We start from the raw sequence: 24,963 nt of genomic DNA, 5'->3' as shown, positions 1-24,963 counted from the left end.
TAATCTGGACATAAATCCTACACAAATTGCAATGCACTATCGCATTTAAACAATATAGTACACTCTTCTAATCTCAGATTGCAATCATATAGAACAATTACAGAACTTTATTATACACCACAAAGAATCTCTACCTGGACACAGGGGAACTCTACAACAGATAAAACTAAATGCTCAAAATGTAATCTATATGCTGCCGGAATTGAGCATATGTTATTCTCCTGTCCCTCATTATCTATATACTGGAATGGAATAATGGAAATCTTAAGAATTAAAGAGATAGCAACTCCGGTACTCTCTGCACACTTAGTTTTACTAGATATTCAAGAAATTAACTGTCTCAACAAAGATCTCATAACCATTCTGTTTGCATGTGCAAGATTAGTTATAGCTAGGACATGGATATCTAAGGACCCTCCAAACGTTGCTGAATGGTGCGCTTTGGTTAGCGAAATAAGAATTATGGAACTTACATTAGCTAAACATAGAGGCCCAAAAGCCTTTATTAAAAAAGAAAAGATTTGGAAACAATTTTTTGAATTATAAAAGTGTGAACTTTTATCTATTTTGGACTATCTAATTTCTCTGAGAACTTTTTACAGCTAGTTCATAAGTACTTCACTATCTTTACATCTTTACATTTGTTTTCCTATCCTCTCTGCTGACCTTCGTGAATACTTTAAAGTCTAATACAAAGCTAATACTATGTCAGTTTATTGTTACATGATTTATGCATTTGTTTCATTATGTTTTATGTCTTATCTTGCAATAATAAAAATTAAATTAAAAAAAGGAATGTTTTCGCAGCAGCGCAAGATTTCTTGGCACGCAGCTTCATTGAGGATACACCAAGTTGCCCTCTAATGGTACTAGAGGCTCTGGTAATTGAGGAACATGTATGTTCTTTCCCTTTGCTGAATTGGATGGCTGACATGTTTTCGGATGAGAGCTGTGACTTCCTAATGGAGGCTGTTGCTACATATTTTGCATATACATTATTGGATTGAGTTGTGTCATCGCTTCTCTCTCTTCCATGACTGAGGCCACAAGTTGGACATCGGATACGTTTTATATTTTTTTCTCTCAGCTTCATTTTTTTTTCTGCCCAGACCTATTGACTTCATTATGTCCATGGCTAGAAGTACATTCAAATTATGGAGTTTTTTTTTGTTCCCGTTTTTTCCATGTGGCAATTTGAACTTGGTTCTGACTCTCGATCTTGAACTCTGCTTTCCAAATTTGCCCTGTGTCTTATCCGTGCTTGGATCAAGGGAGAGGGTCATGGGGATTGACCCTTGCATTACGCTGTGTTAAATTGGCATGAGCTTATTAGAAGTTTAAACGCCATTTTTCCTTTCTGCTGCCTTTTTGCTCGGATCAAGGGCGGGAGTTATGGGAATTGACCCTTGCATTACGCTGTGTTAAGTTGGCATGAGCGTATTAGAAGTTTAAACGCCATTTTTCCTTTCTGCTGCCTTTGCACACAGCACACATTTTCATAAATGTTTAGAGTCTAGCAAACTGTTTTGCTTCACATGAGAATAATAGGTTTTTCTATGGTAGCAGCTTTGCTTGGTAAGCTTTGTCTGAACAGTGAGTGCCGAGGCCTTGAAAGTTATTTCAACACAGTCGTTGTTGTTCGGTCTGATCAGCGCACGTTCTAGACATAACATATATCCAGCTGTGGCCACCTCTGATTTTGGCGAGTTTAATAATGCACTGCGCAGGCATGCTCACACACTTTTTGGAGAACATTCGCATGCAGAGAGCTGGTGTAGAAAATGATGTGATCCCTTTCTACTAGGACCAGAGGTATGGGACCACCCTTCTAAACCCAAGAGACCTTCTGTAGATATAAAATTACCTAATAGTAAAGGAGTGTGAAATCTAGGAGTATTCTAGTCTATTTCCAATTAGCATTTTAACATGCTTTCTCCTTTTGTATTTTATGGAATAGTAACTATGCTGATAATCTTGTTGCTTACAATATGTCTGCTTATATTAGTTAAGATACTGCGTTTGAGAACACGGCATTAGAATTAAATATTTCAAACTTGCACATGTCCTCATTTACTCCCTGTTATGGACTAGTATGAGTGTATAACGAAAGAGTGTTCATGTGTTCCACATTGCCTGAGGTATTCTAAGTTCCATGTTCTGGGTTGTCTAATCATTGGGGGTATGGAAGAACCAATGAGAAAATGATTGCTAGTCTGGTAGGGGATTTTGATATTTGATATTTGAAGGGGTATTTATAGAGCGCAGCGTTCGCTCCGGAGGGAGCATCATGGCGCTGAAAGTCCTTGAGGCCAGGTCGAAGAGTGGTAGGGGGGAAGCTAGATGGAGGCTTTGGTCCAGTCGTCGGGGAGGTTAAAAATCCATGTCTTGAGAAGTTTTCTAAAAGGCTTCTCTAGGGTCTGTTGTCTTAGGTGTTTGGGCATGCTATTCCAGGCTTTGATGGCCAGGGAGCTTAGCGTTATTCCCTCCTTTAGACTTCAGGTTAAACCTGGCGGAGGACATGAGATTTTCATGGGCGGAGCGGAGGGAACGACTCGGGTTGTAGTGTGGGAAGCGTCTAGTAAGATAAATAGGACCCGATTCAGCACAAGATACTCTGGGGAAGATGGCGGCCGGCTGAAGACGCTGGTCGTGAGCTCCGTGAAAAGTCTCCAGGTAATCACTGCACATGCTTCCCAACCCATAGAAGCAGAATGAGTAAAGGCGACTAGAACGGTGACGGTTTAAAAGGTTTAATTACACATGTAAAGAAACGAGCAGTATTAAGTCTCGGTCTCGGCAGCGTTACTGTATTCCCCTGACTACTATTACTACCGTCCTCTAACATCTGACATCTGATTCCCCCCGCCTCCTCGCCACCCGACACTGGAAACTCTTGGACAGCTTTCCCGTTACCTGCAGTACGAGATTGAAGAGGCCGCCGTGGGTCACCGTGGTGGGCAATTGCTGCTGCGGTGGAGATTCCTGGTTTTACGGGTTCTTTCCCCCGGGAGCTGTGCGTGCAGAGGAGTGGAGGGGAGCTCCCATGACAGGCTTGCAATCTAACTCAGCGCAGGACTCGGTCTCAGTGTCAGTCCCGGTCGCATCTTTGCTGCAGCCCCCCCAGTGGAAAAGAGCTCGCGAAGCCGCCGGTGAGAGCAGAAAGAGGAATCTCACAGCACGCTTCTGCTTCCGGGGCAAGAGTGGAAGAGGCAGCGGTAACTGCAGCGGTAACTGCGGCGAGTGGGGTCACGCTGAGTCAGTTTCAGTGCGTGTGGAGAACGGTTGTAGGATAACAGAGGGGAGAAGAGCTGACGAAAAGTGCATCGAGTCAGTTTCAGGAGAGGACACTCAAGCGCATACTTTCAAAAACAGGGCTATATCTGACATCCTTCACAATATACTTTATAACAAAGGGCGTTTTTGGAGGGGGAATAAAGTTAAAGCAGGAAAATCAACATATGTTTGCTGGATGTGTGAAAGAAACGAAGAAAGTCTTTGGTGCCCTCTAGTGGAAGAGAGAGGATTACCCAACTGCACAATTGAAGCAGAATCAGCCACACAAGCACCAGAACCAGGCCCAGAACCAGAGTTTCAAGAAAATAAAGCCCCACAAATTAAAAACACTGATAATACTCACAATTATTTCACTATTTCAACACTAGGGGTTAGTGAAAATAACAAAAAAGAGGGAACCCCTCTGAACATCAATTATTTCACTAGATCCAGAGCAAGGAAGGATACAGGGAATCTTCAAGGGCCTCTCCTTTCTGGACAAGAACGGTTGGAAGAGGGGAAAAAGAAATCAGCATACTGTCTCAGGAATCAAGGTCTAAGTAAACTTTTACTGCCAACAAAGAAGAAGTGTATGACCCCTAAGAACACAAAAAAGGCTGTGAAAATTCCTCCACGATTAGAGGATTTAACGGAGAGTATAAAAAGCAGAGGATCAAAAAAACCTAAAGAGAAGAGAATAAAGATTACTCCTTCGCTGAGATCATATTTTAAAGTACAACAAGTAGTACAAGTGAGAGGGGGAAACCAAGATCAGACAAATAACACGACCGACGCAACAAATTCAAAAGGCATATTAGAACCGTTGTCTTCACAATTTTCAAGTACTCCAACAGGCACCTTAAATACTAACCTCAAGTTGGGAAAAGAAGTTGGGGAGCCTGTAGGCGAGCAAGCTTTGAAAGGAGGAAGTATGCAGTCGGTATCTTCACCTGACCCTTTCATAAATATGAACTCCTCAATGGAACAACCACTATTAACAACTCAATCAACCCAATCAGCTCAACCAAGTACGAGTGCTTCACCACAATTTGAAAGCGAAAATGACAAAGAGTCCCGAGACACTCAAGAGTTTTACGAAGACGAGCAAGAAAACGGAGGTGCTGCAGGAAACCTGTTAGAGCTGTGTTTGGGCAAAATGATGGATAAAATAATGGGGGAAATGCGTGAAAAATTTGCAATTTCTGAGACGAATCAGAACAAAATACAAGAAGCTGTAGAAAGTCTAGACCAAAAAATAAATGACTTAGGGGTCAGAGTTACTGCAGTAGAGAGCGAGTTGAGCTCACTAAATAAGAGAGTTGACAACACTCAAAGAGAGATAAGACACTTGAAAGACAACGACAAAATAGTCAAAGAGAAACTTGAATCTTTGGAAAATCAGGGAAGGAGAAATAATATTCGCATGTTGAATGTCCCTGAGAATTCAGAGGGAACGGACATTAAGACCTACGTAATATCTCTACTAGAAGAATTCCTTCCATGGACTAAAGAACACAACTTAGCGGAAGATATCCAGAGAGTACATAGAGACCCTTTTAGAAAAAGCAAAGAGAGGAAAACCCCGAGAAAAATCTTGGTAAATTTCAGAACATACACCTTGAAGGAAAAAATACTGAGCGAGGGTTTAAAAGTTGGAAGCTTCAACAAAATGAGCTGGTCATTTCGCATCAGATCAGATATCTGTAAAATAACACAAGATCGGCAATGGGAATTGGGGCAGAATATGCTGGAGCTAAAAACACTTGGAGCAAGCGTACAGCTAAAATTTCCTGCTTCGCTCAGAATAATGTGGCGAAACAAAATGCACAACCTAAGGGACGCAAAGGAGGTTGAGAACCTTATTCAATTAATAAAAGACCAAATTGAAATTGACAAACAAAACAAGGAATAATCACCAAATCAAGGGCTGATTCAGACACACTCGATATGTTCGACATATTAAAAATAAGAATGAACCAAAATTCAAAAGACGCAGAAAAGAAAAGACAAATAGAAATGTATGGGTTGAAGCAATCACTAATTTAAACTCAAAGAAGAAATCACCTGGAGAAAACGGAGCACGAAACCGGGTGGAGGAACACCTGGAAGAAGAAAAGGGAGGCTTCCTCGGGGAGGGAAACCGAAAGGAAATCACAAAAATGCAGAACTGTAAATACACATGGGTGGGGAGCAAAGTAGGGAAAAAAAAAAAACAAATAAGATAAATAGGACCCGTATTGTTGAAGGCCCGAAAGGCAACGATGAGAATCTTGAAAAGTATTCTCTTGTGCAGGGGTAGCCAGTGTAGGGTCTTTAGGGCTGCAGAGATTGAGGATTTGCGGGGTAATTTTAGGACGAGGCGGGCGGCAGTGTGTAGAACGCTTTGGAGTTTGGAAAGAGTGGACTTCTTAGTCCCGGCCAGGAGGCCGTTACAGTAGTCCACACGCGAGAGAATGAGGGCTACTGTTACCGTTTTTCTGGCCTCGAGGGGGAGAAAGTCAAAAAACTTTCTGAGGGATTTGATTATACCGAAGCATCTGCCGGCCACGGTCGTGGCATGTTGGTCAAAGGAGAGATCAGAGTCAAAAAGTACACCGAGGTTTCTAGCTGTAGTGACGGTCTGGGGGGGGCAACAGAGTTATCCGGCCACCAGAGGGCTGGACAGAAGGAGGTGTTCTTTCCAATGCGGAGGATCTCTGTTTTACTAGAGTTGCACCAGAGGTGGTGGGAGTCCATCCATTGGAAGACGGCAGTAAGGCAATTTTTGAGATTGAGCTCTGCAATGTTGGAGTTGTCATCTAGGGGAATAATCAACTGAGTATCGTCGGCATACGAGGTGACAGGTATGCCGAATGATTCAATCAGGGTGAGGAGAGGGATAAGGTAAATATTGAAAAGGAGGGGACTTAGGATGGACCCTTGAGGAACACCGGAGGAGACCTTTTTCTCTTTAGATTGAAAAGGGCCCAGGGCGACGGTTTGGAACCTGTCGCTGAGAAAAGATCTGATCCATGATAGGGCTGAGTCAGAGATGCCAATGTCTATTAGTCTGTTAATCAGGATAGAGTGGGATATGGTGTTGAACGCTGCCGTGAGGTCTAGAAGAATCAGAATGGCTTTCTTCCTCTGATCTTGCAACGTTTTGATGGTGTCAGTCAATTCAATTAAGGCAGTTTCGGTTGAATGTTTAGGTCGGAATCCGGATTGCTGAGGGTGAAGTATGTTGTGGGTTTCCAGGTAGGTTTTAAGTTCTTTATGGACTAACTGTTAAGTTATTTTTCCCAGAGCGGGGAGAAGGGTGATAGGACGGAGATTGGTCAAGTCCACAGGGGATTTATTAGCTTTTTTCATGAGTGGTTTGACAACACCCCTTTTCCATAGGCGAGGAACAGATTCAGAACTGAGAGACAGGTTGCTAATGTCATTGATGGAAGGGTTTATCTCATCAATGATTAGATGAAGAATCTTGGGGGGACAGGGGTCGGAGGGGGAGCCGGATTTGCAGGATAGAATCGCATCTCTGGTTTGGGCCAGAGTGACCGGGGTGAAATTTTTAAGACTGCCAACTGTCGAGCAAAGTTGGTCGGGATGGGGGGGGAGCATGGGGGGTTTGGGGAGGGGGGAAGTTCTTTTGAATGGAGGCGATTTTTTTCGTCGAAGTATTCTGAGATCTTGTCGCAAAGCTCTTGGGATGGGGGAATTTCGGTTTGGAGAGTTTTGGGATGAGTGAAGGTCTTAACTATCGAGAATAGAGTTTTTTGTTTTTGACTGGCTTCATTGATGGCTTTTACATAGAACGTTCTCTTGGCCGATTTGATGCAAGAGAGGTAGTTTTTCCTCTGAAGTATATAGGCGCGGCGGTCGTCATTGTCATAGGTTCGACGCCAGTTACGCTCAGCTTTCCTGCACAGTAGGTGTGCGGAGGCTAAGTCAGGTGTGAACCAGGGAGCGTTATTTTTGGTTTTCTTCTGAGTTCTATCAGGGTGATTGTTGGGGCTCCGTTTTGTGACTTCTTGTGTAATCCAGTTGTGGAAGAGGTCGGCATCCCTTTCAATGTTTCCGGATAGAGAGGGGAAGTGGGCTTGAAGAATGGGATTAAGGATAAGATTTTCCTGGACAATTTTCCAGTTGACAGAGTGATCGCGGTGAAGATTGATTTTATTGATAGTTTGAGGGCGGCTGCTAGAGATGTGGAATGGGATCAGGCTGTGATCAGTCCATATCTGGGGTAGGGGGGGCAGGGTGATGAGAGAAGGGAGATTAGAGCAGACACCATCAAGGGTGTGACCTAGTAAATGAGTAGGTAACGTGACACTTTGTTGAAGATGGAAGATTTCGAGTGTCTGAAGGAAATTACTGGTTTGTGAGTCGGATGAGGACTCAAGGTGCAAATTAAAGTCTCCTAGAAGGTTAAAATGTGGGTAACGAAGTAGGAGGTGTCCCAGAGCGTCGTTAAGGGAGTCAAGGAATTTGGAAGCATTGCCGGGTGGACGGTAGATCAGACCACCTGAGAAGGAAAGGGATTGGCTCAGTTTGATGGAGAAGCCCATACCTTCTGTGTCAGTGAGTGGGTCTAAACTGAAAGTATGACAGTTGAAGGTGTTTTTAAGAATAATTGCAACACCTCCACCTCTTCCTTTCAATCTGTCTTGTCTGTGAAAGGAGTAACCTTGGGGGAGAGCAATGGCTATGTCAGGATTACTGTCTTCTGTGAGCCAAGTTTCGGTAATCATGAGACAGTCAAGGTCAGAATCTATGATAAGGTCATGAATATCTTGGCTATGTTTACACATAGACCGGGCATTTAACAGGCCACCTTTGAAGAATGGTAGCAGGATCTTGGGTGGAGTAGAGTGGGCTGGGGCGATGTTAAGTGACCATTGGCATTGGGAGCAGCAGGTGGAGCCGACTACCTTTGAAAGGTCAAATTTGCAAGAGCAGTAGGGGGTACCTCGAAGTCGGAGGAGGTCGATGGATGAGTACCTGATATGTGAGGGGATTAGGGCAGGGTTTCCTGCGCCTGGCGCGGTCTTGGCGCGGACGGGCGCAGACAGGCTTGCCTCAGGCGCGCCTTCGGCGCGCAAACGGCGCTCCCGCTGCGCTCGTCCGCTGCGCGTCCTGTGCAAGCACATATTAAGAGATGGAAGGGGGCGTGGCCTAAAAGGGGGCGGAGTCAGCACACACGCCTGGAATGATGGCGGCAGCTGAGAAAGCGCGAGGTAGGGCGCGGCAGCTATTAAGATCAGCTGTGCGCTGAAGGCAGTGAGAGCGCTAAGGTGTGCGTTGTTTTTAAAAATACAATACAGTGACACCACACAGAAGAAGAAAAATACAGTTTTCCACAAGTTTTAAAAGCAATCGAGTACCTCCAGCTCCCGGCTTCCGCCTCAGGACTGGGTCAAGGGTTTTCTGTTTGCCGCTAGAAATCAGCGGGTTAAGTACAGCGAGCAGGGGGCGTGGCCTAAAAGGGGGCGGAGTCAGCGCGCACGCCTGGAATGATGGCGGCAGCTGAGAAAGCGCGAGGTAGGGCGCGGCACCTATTAAGATCAGCAGTGCGCTGAAGGCAGTGAGAGCGCTAAGGTGTGCGTTGTTTTTAAAAATACAATACAGTGACACCACACAGAAGAAGAAAAATACAGTTTTCCACAAGTTTTAAAAGCAATCGAGTACCTCCAGCTCCCGGCTTCCGCCTCAGGACTGATTTTGGCTACTAAGGTGAGTTTTGGCACACCCTAATTCACTGAGGTTCCAAGTCTCTATGCACAGTTCTGTGTAGGAGCAGACTCCATGCTACAAGTCCTTTTTCGTTTTTGCACTTGAGAGGAGCCTTGTGTAGATTCATGGTGGGTCTTTTTAAAGGCTTTTTTGCTTCTCAGAGGGGACTCGTGGTGAGACCTTTCCCTCTTTTTGAAGTCCTTGAGGAAATTGAGCACTACTTTCCTCCTCAAAAACGACAGCAGTTCTGATTTTAAGTTTCTGCAACCATAATAAAAACCTTTTCTCACAGTCCTTGGGGGTTTTGGTAGAAAACGTTCTGCAAATCTTGCAGTCTCTCACCTCGTGGGATGGATGAAGGCAATAAATGCATACTTTTAGGGGGGTTTCTGAATGAATCCTTTTCTTACCACAGGTGGCACAAGGTCTAAGAGTCCTTTCTTGACAAGACCTGACATACTGGAACAGAGAAAAAACTATTTGGAAATGTCTAAAGAAGTGAGCAGAGCTCAGCGAGAGTCCTTCACACACAACGTGTGGTGAAAATCTGAGGGAAGATGCCTCTGTTGGACGTGTTCTAAGGCTGCTGTTGCCTGATTGGTCGTTGTGCAACTTTGGTCCTTTTAAAAAAAAGACATAGATAGGCTATTAAGCTGACCCTTGCATTCCTTTACAGCCTAGCATACTGATACATGCTACTTTATTATGATACAGGGGGACTCCCACTCCGACAACGGGAAACGATTCAAGCATGTGAATCTATGAAAGATACCCCAATACTAAAGAAGAGTTGGTACCAAAGTGTAAGTTGAATCGAGTACATGATGTAGCAAATGACCTAAGGTCAATGAAGGTATATGTATTTTTGTCAGAGGCCTATGGGAAACTGTTAGTCCACCTCACATTTGAGTAATATATGAACCCTTTTCCATACTTTGGACACTGTAAGAGGGGCTCAGTTGGTGAAATTACACACAGCACAATACAAGTAGGTATAGTTTGGATAGTTATGTCACCACAGATAACTGCTCCCTGGTTGCACAGGGACACACACTGGTGCTTTGCATTACTGCATACACACTTGCACCATTGTGCCAAGGGGGCCATTGTTGTTGACTGGTTACTAATTGTAAATGAAGTAACACCTGCCTGGAGAATGTCAATCATCATTGGCATTGACTACCTGCTAACTGTGGCACATCATGCAGATAACTTTGGTCAACCACATTCAAGGTTTCATGCCCATATACCTCCCATTTGCTCCTCCCCTGGGTTGTATTTTAGTAGTCGGTGGGTACACTCACACTCAATACATATTTGGTCTCTCAGGGGCAGAGGGACACATTTCCCTACTTATCCCAGTGTAGCATTTTTCACCATTCATCAGTTGACAAATGGCCCAACATGGAGCCCTGGCATTTCTTGGTTACTGGCATTCAAGGTATTGGATTAGTGCAACCTTGTGTGACACAGGTATGGTGCTGATGAATGAGGAATAAAGACATGAGTATCTGGCTATTACTTGGGCGACCATGCAGGATATGTACTAATTAATCTCTACAGTGTGAGCAGTGAGGTAATCATGTTGGGGTTATCAATTTGTCATGTACACTGCACGACATATGGATGAGTGGAACAGTGTTATTGCCTCACACATCCCGGTTATAGGTGGTACGTTTTGTGTGATTAGAAGCAGATTCTCACTGTCTGTCAGTGAAGTAACTGCAGCTTGTTGTTACACTGTGACGTTCCATTGGGAGACAACACAGTGCTCATCATCACATTGTAGTGGATTTACTTGGTGTGGGTGCATATCCAAAGTCAGCATGTGCAATTGACTTAAGCTCACTTTTCTTGAGTTGCAAACAAATGAGCGGATTTTACACTTATACCATGGCATATGTTGTCCTTTCAGCAAAACAATATGCAATACTCTTCATGATTTTGTTTAAATGTATACAAGAGTTGGTTTTATTCAAGATTGAAGGTCCATCACAATATTTATTGTTAGTCAAATTGTACAATTTTTTGTTGTTGTTAATTTTCTTTATTGGATTAACAGATTGAAAAACATTACAGTCATCAAAACCCCCCCTCCCGCCAATCTGACCTTGATCACATCACTAACATGGACAATTACATGACTATTCCCTCTCCGGTATATACACAGCCATTTAGCCAACAACCCATAGCTGGGCAGGTGGCAATCTCAAAGTATACATTATTGAGGGCACTAACAATGAACCCCCAGGTATATCTAGTATAGCCCCCAAAAATTATTTGGTCTACTAGTGGGTGACAGCAGCTCACTGTAGTTCTCAGACTGTGTGCAGCAATACATCATATTGTGAACCCAGGGTTTAGGTGTGGGGATGGGGCCTCTCATCCAACAGCATGCCACAACCCTCCGTGCCATGAGCAGTCCCATATCCACCAACCGCCGCGCAGCCCTGGGAAGTTTTTTCGTGTACCCCAGGAGGGCTAGTGCGGGATCAGGCGTGAGGTCAATTTCTGCTATATTGCTAATATCAGCGAAGACCTATACGCTAGGGCATTACCATGCAAGGTGTAGGAAGCCTGCATCGGGGGCGTGACATCTCTCACAGTTCGCAGTATCTCAAAGGCCATACCTATATAGTCTTTCCGGTGTATAGTACACCCTGTTAAGAAACTTAAAGTGTACCAGCCTATGTCTGCCATTAAGGGAGAGCTTCCTGGTGTTAATACATCAGTAGCGCCACATGTCGTCGTCAATGACAATCTGCAGATCAGTCTGCCACGCCAGCCGCGCTTTTGTATACGTGTGTTCCCTGTGCGCTTGGGACAATTTATATAGGTTGGACAGAAGATTTTGGGGAGACTCGGCCTTAATAACATATGTGAGTTCCGGAACTCTGGGCGGTTCCGCCATGTCCTCACCCAATAATTCAGAAAGAGCGCAGCGTACCCTATGAAACTGGAAGCGAGTCAGGAGTGGAGGAGCCTCGCCATTGATTGTAACTTGTTCCCATGTTTTGGCTACCCCGTCGTGAAACAGATCTTCTGCTACTTTAATGTTCAGTTTTTGCAATGCGAGGATCACCCCTTTCTCTTAAAGAGGAGGTAGCCATCTAGCCCAATCCACCAACATCATAGGGAGTATAGCAGAGCGCCGCCCTGCAGTCGTAGGAGGCTGTGCCAGGTGTGATTTGTTGCCTTGATTGAGTCAAGTATCCCAGTCCTTCGATCCGTTGGTCGGAAAATCGTGCATGGGAGCGAAAGGGGGCTGGCCAAGAGTGTCTCCATGCGTACATGTGGTATACCACGATCACCATGCAGCCAAGTGTACAGATGTGCAGCCTGAGCCACTCTATAATAGAGTTCCAGGTCTGGGGCTCTAAGCTCTCCCATGGAGTAGGGCAGCGTGAGTAGTGTCCATTTGGCCCGAGGCTGTCCTCCCGCCCAGACTAGTTTGACCATGAGTTGCTGCAGTCGTTGGAAAAAGGATTTAGGTAGGACTATCGGGATAGTCATAAATAAGAATAGTAATCTAGGCAGCACAACCATTTTCATTATGGATATCCGTCCCTGAAGGGAGAGTGGGAGCCTGCACCAGGCCTCAACATCATCCTCCAGCCTGCTAAAGGCTGTGCCGTAGTTTGCTCTAAATAGGACCTCAGCGTCTGTGTGCAGGTGCACCCCCAGGTACCTGACCGTGTCAATAGTCCACTGCAATGGATACTCCATTTCGATGTTCTGCGTGATAGGGGTCAGGGGGAAGGCCAATGACTTAGACCAATTGACTTTCAGGCCTGATAGGGCACAGAGGCGGACCACCTCTCTAAGCACCGAAGTGAGATTGTTGTCCGGGTCGCGGACATAGAGCAAGGTGTCATCTGCATACATTGACACCACAATCTTGTACGTGGGGAAACCTATGCCTTCATTCCCGTGGTATTCCCGAAGGGCAAAGGCTAGTGGTTCTGCCACAAGGGCATACAGGAGGGGCGAGAATGGGCACCCTTGTCTGGTGACCCTACTGATGGGAAAGGAGTCAGTGACCAGGTCGCCCATCTGGAGCCTGGCTCACGGTCGATGATATAGTGCTCCTAATATCTGGAGGAATGGCTGTCCTAGGCCCATTCGTTGCAGCACTAGACACATAAATGGCCATTCTACTGAATCGAAGGCCTTTTCCATGTCGAAGAACACTGCTAGTGCCTTCCTGTCCTGCCGCACATGTTGTATCATGCCCAGTACCGTCCGGATGTTGTATACTAAGTTTCTGCTGGGGATAAAGCCGGCCTGTTCGAGCGCTACCAGTTGTGGTGCAAGGAGCGCCAGGCGGTTAGCCAACACTTTAGCAAACAGTTTAGTGTCGACATTTAGCAGAGAGAGGGGCCTGTACGAGATACACTCATCGCGTGGTTGCCTGGTTTTAGTATCGTGGCCAGTAGAGCCTCCTTCATGGATTGTGGCATACTGCCCTCCACGCAAATGTCGTCAAAGAGAGCATTTGGTCCTTGAAAGTCTTGTAGAACCCCGCTGTGAGGCCGTCTGCGCCTGGCGCGCTGCCAGATCTCATACTGGAAAGAGCCTCTATTATTTTGTCCTTTTCTATGGGGAGCATCAGGATTTCCCTGTGCCTATTCGTCAATGTGGGTATGTCAATGTGGTCTAGATAGTCGGTAATATCGTCCTCCAGGTCTCCACTTCTGGATGTGTATAGCTCAGCATAGTAGGCCCTGAAGACTTCTGCTACGTCGGCTTCTTCAGTGAGCTGCGGTCTTTACCTCAGAGATGTGTTGTCGTCCCCTCTTCCCGCCTAAGATTCTGGCTAGTTCTGTGCTGGGTCTTTCCTCCTCCCCATATATCCTAGCTGTGGCGTATTTCCTCACATGTTTAACTTCTCTGTCTGCTTTGTCATGATATTCAGCTAGTAGTGTCTTAATCTCCTCACTTATCGTGCTGTCCGCTTGCCCAATCTGTCTCCCCTCTAGGGCAGCCAGCAGTCGTTCTAGATCCGCCAGTCTCTGTCTGATGGATTTGAGTACTCCAGAGTGTTTAGACATTGCCACACCCCTTATATATACACTTTGAATGCTTCCCAGACCACTTGGAAACTGTCTGCGGAGCCCACATTGGTCTCAAAGTATACGTCAATAGCTTCTGCGAGCTCTCCTTTGAACACCGGGTCCAGAAGGGAATAGGGTGGGAATCTCCACGTGAAGGGCGGAATGGTCTTTCCTGGGATGTGCATCTCCAAGAGCACCGGCGAGTGGTCAGACAAGGTTCTAGGCAGCACCTTGCAGTTCCCTATCTGTCCTAGTCTGGAAGTGGGCCCCAGCCAGTATCTATTCTGGTGTGGATGTCGTGATAAGCGGAGTAGTGTGTGTATCCCCCCTGCTCCGGATTTCGGAACCGCCATACATCTGTCAGGTCTTAACTTGTTATCACACTCCTCAGCTCCAAGGCAGCTGCTGAGGGCCTGCGGGGAGGGCCAGCCGACCTGTCCAGCGCAGGATCCAGAGTCAGGTTGAGGTCTCCACCCCATAGGAGGCAGTCAATGTCATATTGATTGGTCATGGCAGCCAGGGCCTGATAAAATTCGGGAGAGTCATAGTTGGGGCCATATGTATTAATGATCACAAACTCCAAACCAGGTCTGTTACACTTGGATATGACAAATCTACCCTCAGTGTCTGCTCTTAGCCTTTGTAAAGTGAGTTTCGATTTCGGGTTCACCCATATTAGCACGCCCCTGGCGGGTGAAGTGAAGCCTGCCGCTGCTATGTTACCCTCTAGACCCCTGCTGCGGAGCATATTACTGGACATTGGGAGATGGGTCTCCTGAAGTAGGGCTATATCTATGTGTTGTTGCTGCAAGTAACTAATGACCTTTCTGACTTTCCGATGGTCATTTAGGCCACAAACGTTCCATGTGAGGGCCCTGAGCTTGGGAGCATACGCAGTGGAATCCTCTGCAGTCATGTCAGCCATTAAGAGAAATCGCGTGAGCCCTAAGAGGGAATGCCACGTTTGCGTCCAATACTTGTATAATGTCGAAAGTCAGATACAACACCCCCCCATCATCCACTGAACATACTCTCCCCAAAAACCCCTCAACCTCCCTCCCACAGCAGACCAACCCCAACAAGGCCTCGCATGTACGAACCCCTACCTCCCTCCTCCCTACTTTATCCCAAAAACTTGAATCCCCCATTGGGAATTCAGGGTGCTGACAGCGCGGGGCCAACGTTGCCAGGCAATCAACAAGCAAACTGGTTACAGTGCTAGCCTATACCCCACCCCAATTTCCGCTGCCCCCTATCGTTACTTCGGCTAATTGGAACATTCTAGCGTTAATCATCAGGTGAACTGTGCTGGCCAGGATTATATATCATAAGCAGTTTCTCCCGCCTACCCTACGTCTCCAGTCACAGTGTCGGCCAGCATACTACAAAACATCCCACTGGGCTAGCATAGTACATGACACATTCATGAGAGTTATCTCACCCACAGACAGTTCCATCTGGTCATTAGTCCTCCGTCGGAAGAGCTCTGCCAGCCTCCGACCCAGGAGCAAAGTGGGTGTCAACCTTAATTTCAGCCCAGGGCGCGGCACAGTCTGCATGACCGGAGTACCCTGTGCGCACTAGGACACAGCTTGCCGGCAGTAGGGCCATTTCAATTTTGCTCTTCCAGCTGGCTCCGATTTTCATCTCCTTCCGTCTGGTTGTTGGTACCTCTGCGGTGTTCTCTAGACCATCCCTTCAAAGCCTGCTGCAGCGCTTTAGGGTCCATGAAAATATGTGAGTGCCCCTGCTCATTGACTCTCAATTTTGCGGGGTACAACATGGCATAATCTAGTCCAAGTTCTAGGAGCTGGCTCTTAAATGGGGCAAAGTGTCTGCGAGCCTCCTGTACTTTCGCTGTAAAATCAGGATATAGGGAGATTTTAGAGCCCTCAAACTGCAACTTCTTCTTGTCCCTGGCCAGTCCGAGGGCCACATCCCTGTCTCTGTAATTTAGGAACTTGGCGATGATGGGTCGTGGCGGGGCTCCCGGGCGAGGGCGAGGGCCGAGCGAGCGGTGTGCGCGCTCCACTATGAACATTTGTGAAAAGACGTTGTCTCCCAACAACGTGACAAGGAGTTTCTCGATGAACATTTCCATGGAGCCAGTTTGTGTCGTCTCTGGAACACCCGTGATGCGTATGTTGGAGCGTCGTGAGCGGGCCTCCAAATCTTCAGTCTTCTCCTGGAGCGTTTGCATAAGTTTCCCTATTTTCTTGTTATCGACGTCCAGTTCCGTTTGAGCCTCCTCGACCTCTGTGAGGCGTCTTTCAGACATGTCCAAGCGTTCCGCGTGTTTCTCTACGTGCTCTGCCATGCGATCCATTCGAAAAGTGAAGGCGTCTATTTTAGTGCCAATCGAAGCCATGCTGTATAGTAGGCCTTTCTCAATCGCAAGGAGCATAGTTTTGATGTCAGTGTTCCCCACGCCACTCGCCGAGCTAGCATGGTCCGCCTCCTGAGCTTCAGGTGGTTTGTTGCGACGGTTCTCAAAAGGGAGTTTGCTCTGAGTCTTGTCTCCCTTCCCCATGGCGGCTTCCAGTCGCGTAATCCTCTCGTACTGGCCGCCATGAAATTTGGCGCCTATCAGGTTAGGCCTTCAATGGGGGATACCTCTGTATAATCCACCAGGTTGCAAGTTGCAAGCTCATTGCCAGTAAACTCCTGGGTCCGCCAGGGATGTGAGGCCTCCTCGTATACTGGCTGGTAGCAGGGCCCGCCCAGGGCGTCAGGGCTTCAATGGTGGCTCTGTCGTCTCAGCTCTCCGGCGGCGCAGTTCCTTATCAGGCCATCTCCAGGATCAATCCAGCAAGATCAGTCCCCCGGACTCTCAGGTGAATAGCCGGGGGCTGATGGCCTACTAGAATGACCGTTGTGTTCAAGTTCTGACCCTGGGTTTGCTCTGGCCCGTCAAGTGCGCCAAGTGAGGACACCAGGATTCTGCGACTCACTGTGCGTAGCGTGTAGTGGCTACCTGCCCAGGAATAGAGGCGAGGTGGGCCAGTCTCCGTATCGTCCCACGGAATCAGATTTGTGCCACTGCGTGCCCCTCTGTGCTGAGTCTTCCCGGCTGGGTAGTGCCGCGTGTGGCCGACCTCCAATCGCCCTTATGGCTTCCCCCCTACTGCGGAGTAGGTGTCTGCATGTAGAGGCCTCAGAGGACCGTCCGCTCTCCAGAAGTGATATTATATAGGGGGTGGGGGTGTTCCAGGTGGCTATTGCTTCCCCCCCGCAACCTCTAACTCACACACTTCCAAGTGCCAGGGGCGTGGCGCTCACCGGGCCCAGTCAGCTCTCCTGCCCGCACGCAGTTGCACGTCGCTGGGTGCATGCGAGGTCGCGGTCTCGCGGCCTCACTCTTGGCCAGGTTCGTCTTCGCCGCCGGCTAGCATAGCTGGTCTTTTGTGCTCCGAGCCGGCTCCCGCTGCACACCGGAGAGTAGTAGGTGCCTGCTAGTGCTCTTTATGCTTTGTAGATCATAGCCGATGTAGGATTTTGGTGAATAATGTTGGACAGCGGCGCGGAGCTCAGGGATCACGCGTCTGCCATCGTTGCCGGCAAGCTCCGCCCCCCAAATTGTAAAATTTTTGGGCAACAAAAATAGCTTTTGGAAGCTAATGACAGAGTTCATTTGGGAGACATGTCATACAACATGTGGAGGTGAGGAGTGTTTCAGTGAAGCGGTGCGCATTGCCATTAGGTAAGTAAGTGTTTAACAGCCCACAAGTGAATAAGATGAACATTTGCACAAACAAAAACTGCAGTATTATGTGAAAAAGGAGGGGCAAGATGTTAAACACAGGACCACTAGGAAACTGGAACATTTTATCTGGCAGATCGCCAATGGAAACTGAAGTCAACATCTTTCTCCTCTAATGGGTGTGGTGCCTAACCTGCAGTTGGTTATGCTTGTATGGGAGGCATCTGAGGGACACACACATCAGAGGGAAAAGATGTTGCTCCCCTGTCCCCACCAGCATTTATCAGTGACAGTAAGGCAGCCTGGAAATCCCTGGCAAGGGTCCGGTGGCTTGCCAATAAAGCAACGATGTTGCTATTGAGGGTGTACATTATTGTCATATAGGAGTCCAAATTGCGCTCCAGGCATTCAGTGAAGTTCTGGATAGCACTCAACTGTGTGGCTACTTCACTGGTGTCACATGTAGAGGGCTGCTGTTGTTCCCTCTGCTAGTCTTTCTTAATTTTCCATGATCAAATGGTTTTAAATACGATGATTTGATAGCTCGCGTCACGTGATTTCAAATCCAACAGCAGATTCGCCATAGACGATTCTTTGTAAGCTCGATACTTGAACGCATGGTGAGTGTAAAGCCTCCCGGTCGTTTGACCTTTGAGAATAGTTGTATAATTTTAGTAGACACACGACCAAAGTTATTCATTGCCCTTTTTTTCATTTATTCTTTCTGCTAACAGATGTAAACATTTGGAAATTTAAGCAGTGAGAGAGGCTCGATTCCCTCATGACACGCGATGCACTTGGACGGGAACCGCTAACGATACGCCTCAATTATACCATAAAAGTAAGTACCCTTTATAAGAGGTTCTCTTTACGAACCCCTGATAATGGCACCATTATTTCAGCTTGCGGTCGGTATATTTCATTAGGTATTTATTTCATTATTTCCCAATAGAACTCCGGTTCCTAGGACCTTTCATGTAAGTTGTTAACCAGTGTCCCAGGGTTAATTAGCTTCCCGGAACAAGTGAAGGTCAGTGAGTATACTTATCGTAGTAGGCACATGTGGGTTTTCCACCATTCGTTTAACAAGGTATTACCTTTTGGTTTCTTGTCTAGGAGCAATACATATAGAGGATACTAATCACTGGTCTTATTTTTCATAATCACTGGCATGGCATCTCTCTGGTTTGTCATATCGAGAGATTCCCTCATGTCTAAGCTACTGTCTAGTCATTTAGTACGTCACTCTCGGGTGAGAGATGGAAGGTTCTTTATTGATTTTATTTCCGCACCACCTGGAGGAGCTCTGGGCACCTCCCAAGGGAGGAGATGGACAGGGGGGTGGACACTCCCTTGTCCTTTGTGTAGTTTTGTGCCAGAGCGGGAACCAAGGGCTCCTGAACTGGGCAAAACTGGTTTATGCAAGGAGGGAACCAAATGTGCCCTTGAATGCAGTCTGGTGGCGCTTGGAAGCTCCCCCACCCTACCTAACTCTAAAGGAGAGATGGTCACACATCCCCTTTGCAGGAAATCCTTAGTTCAGCTTCATCTGCCTGAGTTAGGCTCATCAGCAGGGAGGGCAGAACAGTGTCTGAGGCAGGCAGCAGCGTGGGCTGGCAGGCAGACCCTGTATGGCTACACAGGTAGGTATTGTTGGTCCTCTAAGGATCCCACATGTAGATGGTATTATGCAACTAACACTAAAACTGGTGTAGTTGCATGATTCCAATATGTTTGATACCAAACTTGACCAGGTTCGGAGCAGCCATTATGTAGTTGGACATCTTGACTTGCCAGTGTCCACTATGTACCTTAAAATGGCTTCCCCACACTTACAAAGGCCCGAGAATGTAGCCTGGGGTCTGTAGGGGTACCTCAGCTCGTGCAGGAGAACCAACATACTTAGAACCATGCACCCTGATGTTGGACTGAAGGGTCTACCTTAGGAGTGACTTATAGGTTTAAAATGCAGTGACCTGGATATAACGAAAACCTTATATCTAAAGTGAAAGGTGCATGCACTATTTCACACAGACTGTAATACCAGCTCTGGAGACACAGTTTGCATGGACACCCATGGGTGGCACAATGTAATGTAATGTAAAAATTATTTATACAGCGCTCGGGCACCAAGCGGTTTCATGGCGTTAAAGAACGGATGTGCAAAAGTGGGAGACGGAGTGCAGGTGTTAATCATAAGCTTGGCGGAACAGGTGAGTTTTTAAAATTTTCCTGAAAGATGAGTAACAGGAGATAGACCTGAGTTCGTGTGGGAGAGAATTCCATAATTTGGGTGCCAGAAAAGAAAACCTGAGGCCACCATTTTTTTCCGTTTAAAGAAGGGAACGGAAAGAAGGTTGTGGTGTAAAGAACGGAGGTTACGTGATGGAACGTAACCGCGAATCCTAGATGCGATGGCCAGTTAATGACTTAAAGGTGGTGCAGCCGAGTTTAAAGATACAGCGTTTTGCCACCGGAAGCCAATGGATCCTCTTCAGCAGAGGGGAGACATGTTGGTGTTTAGGTTGATGAAAACTAAGTCTCGCCGCTTGATTCTGAACCAGTTGTAGTTGGCGAAGCTGGTAGGCTGGAATGCCAACATAAAGAACATTGGCATAGTCAAGGCGGGAGGTGACCAATGCCATAATGACTAATATAAGGGCCACAGTGGTCAGGAACCTGCAGATTTTTCGGATTCTCCGAAGGTGGAAGAAACATGATGAGGTGACTGCATTAATCTGAGGTTTTAAAGAGAGGTCCTTGCTGATGATAACCCCTAGACTCTTCACTGAGTCAGCAGGGGAGGGAGCGGAGCCCCAGGAGGGTGGCCAGAAATTGGGGTTCCATGGATTAAGAGACCCTCCAGTTAAAACAAGCCCCGTTTTGTCGGGTTAAGTTTCAGTTGGCTTTGACGCATCCATTCGCCAATAAAAGTCATAGTAGGCTGAAAGTTGGAGGTGGATGTGGGTGAAGAATCAAGGTTAAAGACAATTTGAATATCATCAGCGTAATTGAGAATAGTGGCTGAGCTATTACATAGGGATCGATTCAAGGGTTGCATATACAAATTAAATAGAGTGGCGATAAGGCAGACCCTTGTGGAACCCCACAGGTTAATTTCCTAGGAGTGGCTGAGAAGGTGGATAGATGAACAGCCTGGGAGCAAGAAGGATCTGATCCACTCCAGAGCCACGCCCCGGATGCCGGCGCCGTTGACACGGTCGATCAGAAGATCATGATCGAACGTGTCAAAAGCAGCCGCCAGATCCAGAAGCACAAGGGCCTGGGTGACATTATTGTCGGCTCCCCTCCTGAGCTCGTCCATCACAGCCACAATAACAGTCTCAGTGGAATGCGCCGGCCTGAAACAAGCCTGCTGGGGTTCTAAGAATTGGGAAGACTCAATAAATGAACTAAGACAGTTGGTCACATGAGCCTCTAAAATTTTGCTGAGGAACGGGAGCAGGGAGATAGGGCGAAAATTGCTCAACACTAGGGGATCAGCATTGTTTTTCTTTAGGATGGGTACCACTGCAGCGCATTTGAAGGAATCAGGGACAATACCTGTAATCAAAGAGTTGTTGAGAAATGAAAGTGGAGGATCGGGACAAGCCCGAAAAGCTTCTTTTAAAATCTGGGGAGGACAGCAATCATTTGGGGAGCCTGAGCTTACTCTGTTCAAGAGGGTCAGAAACTCTGCCTTAGAGATCAGAGGGATATGATCTAGCAACAGTGGATTTTTACAGATGGGTACAGATGGGTATGGGGACCGAAGATGGAATAGAAGGAAGGATGTTGTTTTTAATAGTGATAATTTTATCAATGAAAAAGGCGTTCAATAAGTCGCACAAAGTCTGTGAGGGGACCGGTTTGGCCAGTACCCGGTCTGGTTGAGTGAGCTCATTAAGATATCTTTGGATTTGGACGAAGAATTAATGATTTTTTTGAGAGAAATATGTAGTTTTAGTTTGTAAGATAGAATTTTTATAATGTTTTAACGGGGTGATATAGATAGTTTTCTCCTCGGGGTATATTGACGCTGCTAGCGGCGCTCAGCCTGCCGAAGGGCCAGTTTTCCCTTCTTCAATTCATCCGAAAACAATCGCTGAGCATCATGAGGACGCTTGGTTTTAATTTTTTTCATGGGAGCGACTTTATTGCTAGCTGATTCCAACCAGCTAGCTATGCTTGACGCTTGGTCGGAGATGACAATACATTCTGATCCCTATGGGAGACCCCTGGTGTACCAATGCCCTGGGTACATCAGTACCATATACTAGGGACTAACAGTGGTACTCCAGTATGCCAATTGTGGGGTGTACAAAGTACTTGCAAGCCAATTAAGAGGAGAGAGCACAGCCAATGGTGTCCTGGTTAGCAGGATCCCAATGAACTACAGTCAAAACACACTGACACCAGGCAAAAAGTGGGGGTATCTATGCCAGACAAGATCCTACTTTCTTACAAACGGTTTCCATATGCCATGAGTAACTGAACTTATTTCTGACTCACTTGGTTCTCTCAATGTAGAATTTTAGACCTCTTCCAATATCTAAAGAGTGGAGTGCTCTTTCAGCTGCAGTAATGATAATGATAATAATTTTATTGCATGATTAATAAAAATCTTACAAATGGAACAATCTTTAAAAACACACCAGTTAAGATTCAACAAACAAATAATTCTAAAATTCTCAATAGTCTCAAAGTAAATTTCTAAAAAGGTGACAGAATATAATTTATAAACATTACATCAGTCCATCATTTTTCCAAGGCTTAATATGGATGGAGACAATAATTATTTCATTACTTATGTGCAAATTCATCAATATGGTACACATTTTGTTTTTATACCTAATTATTTTGAACTTCCAGATTTACTGGGCTTAGCTTACAAGCATCCAGTTTCTTATTTGCAAGTATCAAAAATGTAGTAAAATTGGCGTTCATTTTAATATCTGTTGGTCTAAAACAAACTACCATAGCATTTCTACATGTATCAACACCTCTGTCAATGAAGCAGTTTATCAGATATCGTTTTCTTTCCACCTTCATTACTGCACATATACAAACCAAATGAATAATACTTTCACCCCTAGCTTGCACAATATGCAGGGAGTCGGCATGGCTGGTCTCAGCCAAGGCATTGCATGTTTTAAGCCTGGTAAGTTGCCAAATCTTGCTTTCATACATATATTATTGGTTTGTACTGACCATGGTATTTCTAAATACGGTTGTACCTTAAGACTTGTATATTCCTTCACCAACTTCCATGCATGAGATCGCTTAATAAACAGTTCTTTGTCTTTCACAAGGGATAAGTGTTTTACTGATATATTAATTATTTTCTTAAAACTTTGTGCAGTTAAGGACATTTCCCAAATCCCAACAATTGACAGTTCCTCGAGATCCTTTTGTAGATATTTGTAGAAAGACAATTTTTCATTCTGTTGCGTCTCTTGCCACAGTAGCCCGAACATTGGATTATTAATATTGGTTTTGATTTGTTTCCAAGTCTTAACGTACTGACCCATTCTTGCATGTTGTTGGTTGCAGAAGCCAAATTCCAGCCTGATCTGATCTGGCGATACATTTGGTGGAAGTTGAAACAAGCGTTTCAAAGTTTTTGTAATAGCATTATTTAGTAATGTAGAATCAAAACCACGAAGAATATCACTTCCATAGTTAAGGCTAGGGAGGAATTTCGCTTTTATTATTTTTATTAATGGGGTATAATTTGGGCCTCCCAAAAAGCTGTGAAGTAAGCAAAAAAACCCTTGTAAACTTTTGGCTCTTTTCTTCATCTCTGTTCATGGTATGAAAAAGACCTATTCTCATCAAACAGTATCCCAAGATATTTATAGAATGGAACTCCCGCTTTTGAGGTACCATTTATATTTACTACACTTTAGTTTCTTGGTGCTCACTTCCATTAACTTTGTTTTTGTTTCATTTATTGTCATTTTATTCTCAGTTGAATATATCGATGTTTTGTTTATTTATCTCTGCAACCCTATCCTTGTTTGACTTAGCAGGACGACGTCGTCCGCCTATAGTAAATTCGATATTTGTTTCTCTGCGTGCTTTGGTGAGTCTGCTAACTTATTGTTCATTACAGGCATAAAATCAGATAAAAATAAATTAAATAGATACAGAGCTAAAACACACCCTTGCTTTAAGCCTTGAGTTGTATTAATTTTCCTAGAAAGCCTTGAGCCATTCCCAAGTCGGACTCTTGTCCAGGTTTCAGCAATTGAATTGCATTTAAAAGGCAGGGACTATTACCATAATGGTCCAATTTCCTCCATAAAATTTGCCTATCCAAACAGTTGCAGTAGTTGGATTTGGGAAAAAAGTATTGGGAACTACTGGCTCGTTCAAATGAAAATCCATAGATACTTTCGGGATGAAGCAAGGATTAGTTTGTAGCAGGACTTTATCCTCCCCAAATTGCAGCAAAGGCTCCTTTATCGTGAAAGCTTCCTCGTCTATCAATCAATCAATCGATCAGTGGCTTGTAAAGCGTGACTATTCACCCATAAGGGTATCAAGGCGCGGCGGGAGGGACGGAAAATGTGTCTCAAGGCACTGTAGTTCAGTTGAAGAGCCAGCTCTTGGGGTACTTCCTTAATTCCTATCCATCTGGCTAATGCGAGAGCTAATAAAAGCGCTAGTGTCCTTGAGATATATTTTATGTCTGCATTCATGAATAGGTTCAAAAGGTTTCTTCATTAGTTCAGACAGCACTGTATTAAGCCTCCACAGAGTAGAGGGATATTTTATTGGAGGAAATGTCCTTAAGAAGCCTTTGAGAAACTCCTTTATAAGTCTGTTAGAACAAAGAGATGGCTGTTTCCATGTTCTTTTAAAACGAGAAACAGCAGCCAGATGGACTCTAACTGAAGAATGACTGAGTCCTGAATTGGCGAGATGAAGAAGATAATGTAATATTTGTTGATGCACAGCAGATATTGGATTTAGCATTTTTCGCATACAAAAAGGTTTCTTTTTTTGCCGAGTACTTTTTGCTTGTGGATCTTGCTCTGGCTTTAGGAAGTATTTCTTTACATTATTGTGAGATGTCTAAGAAATGGAATTTATTGAATTCAAGAGCCACGCTGAGACAGCGAAGATCTGGGTGAAGTATTACCCCATTGTGGCAAGACAATAAAGTTGGTTTTGGTTTGAATAGTATTTGTTGCTGTTCTGATAGAAGAAGCAACT

General features: G+C 45.5%; 1 protein-coding gene across 1 annotated transcript in view; it reads right to left on the bottom strand.

Moving 5' to 3' along the window:
- The window catches only part of LOC147683289 (uncharacterized), a 1,765,034-nt gene that overhangs the window by 199,017 nt on the left and 1,541,054 nt on the right, over positions 1 to 24,963 (bottom strand). The window lies entirely within an intron of this gene.

Source organism: Lissotriton vulgaris, chromosome 11 (genome assembly GCF_964263255.1).
Source record: "Lissotriton vulgaris chromosome 11, aLisVul1.2, whole genome shotgun sequence".
In the NCBI taxonomy this organism is placed as follows: domain Eukaryota; kingdom Metazoa; phylum Chordata; class Amphibia; order Caudata; family Salamandridae; genus Lissotriton; species Lissotriton vulgaris.
This window is presented reverse-complemented; position numbering and strand designations above follow the sequence as displayed.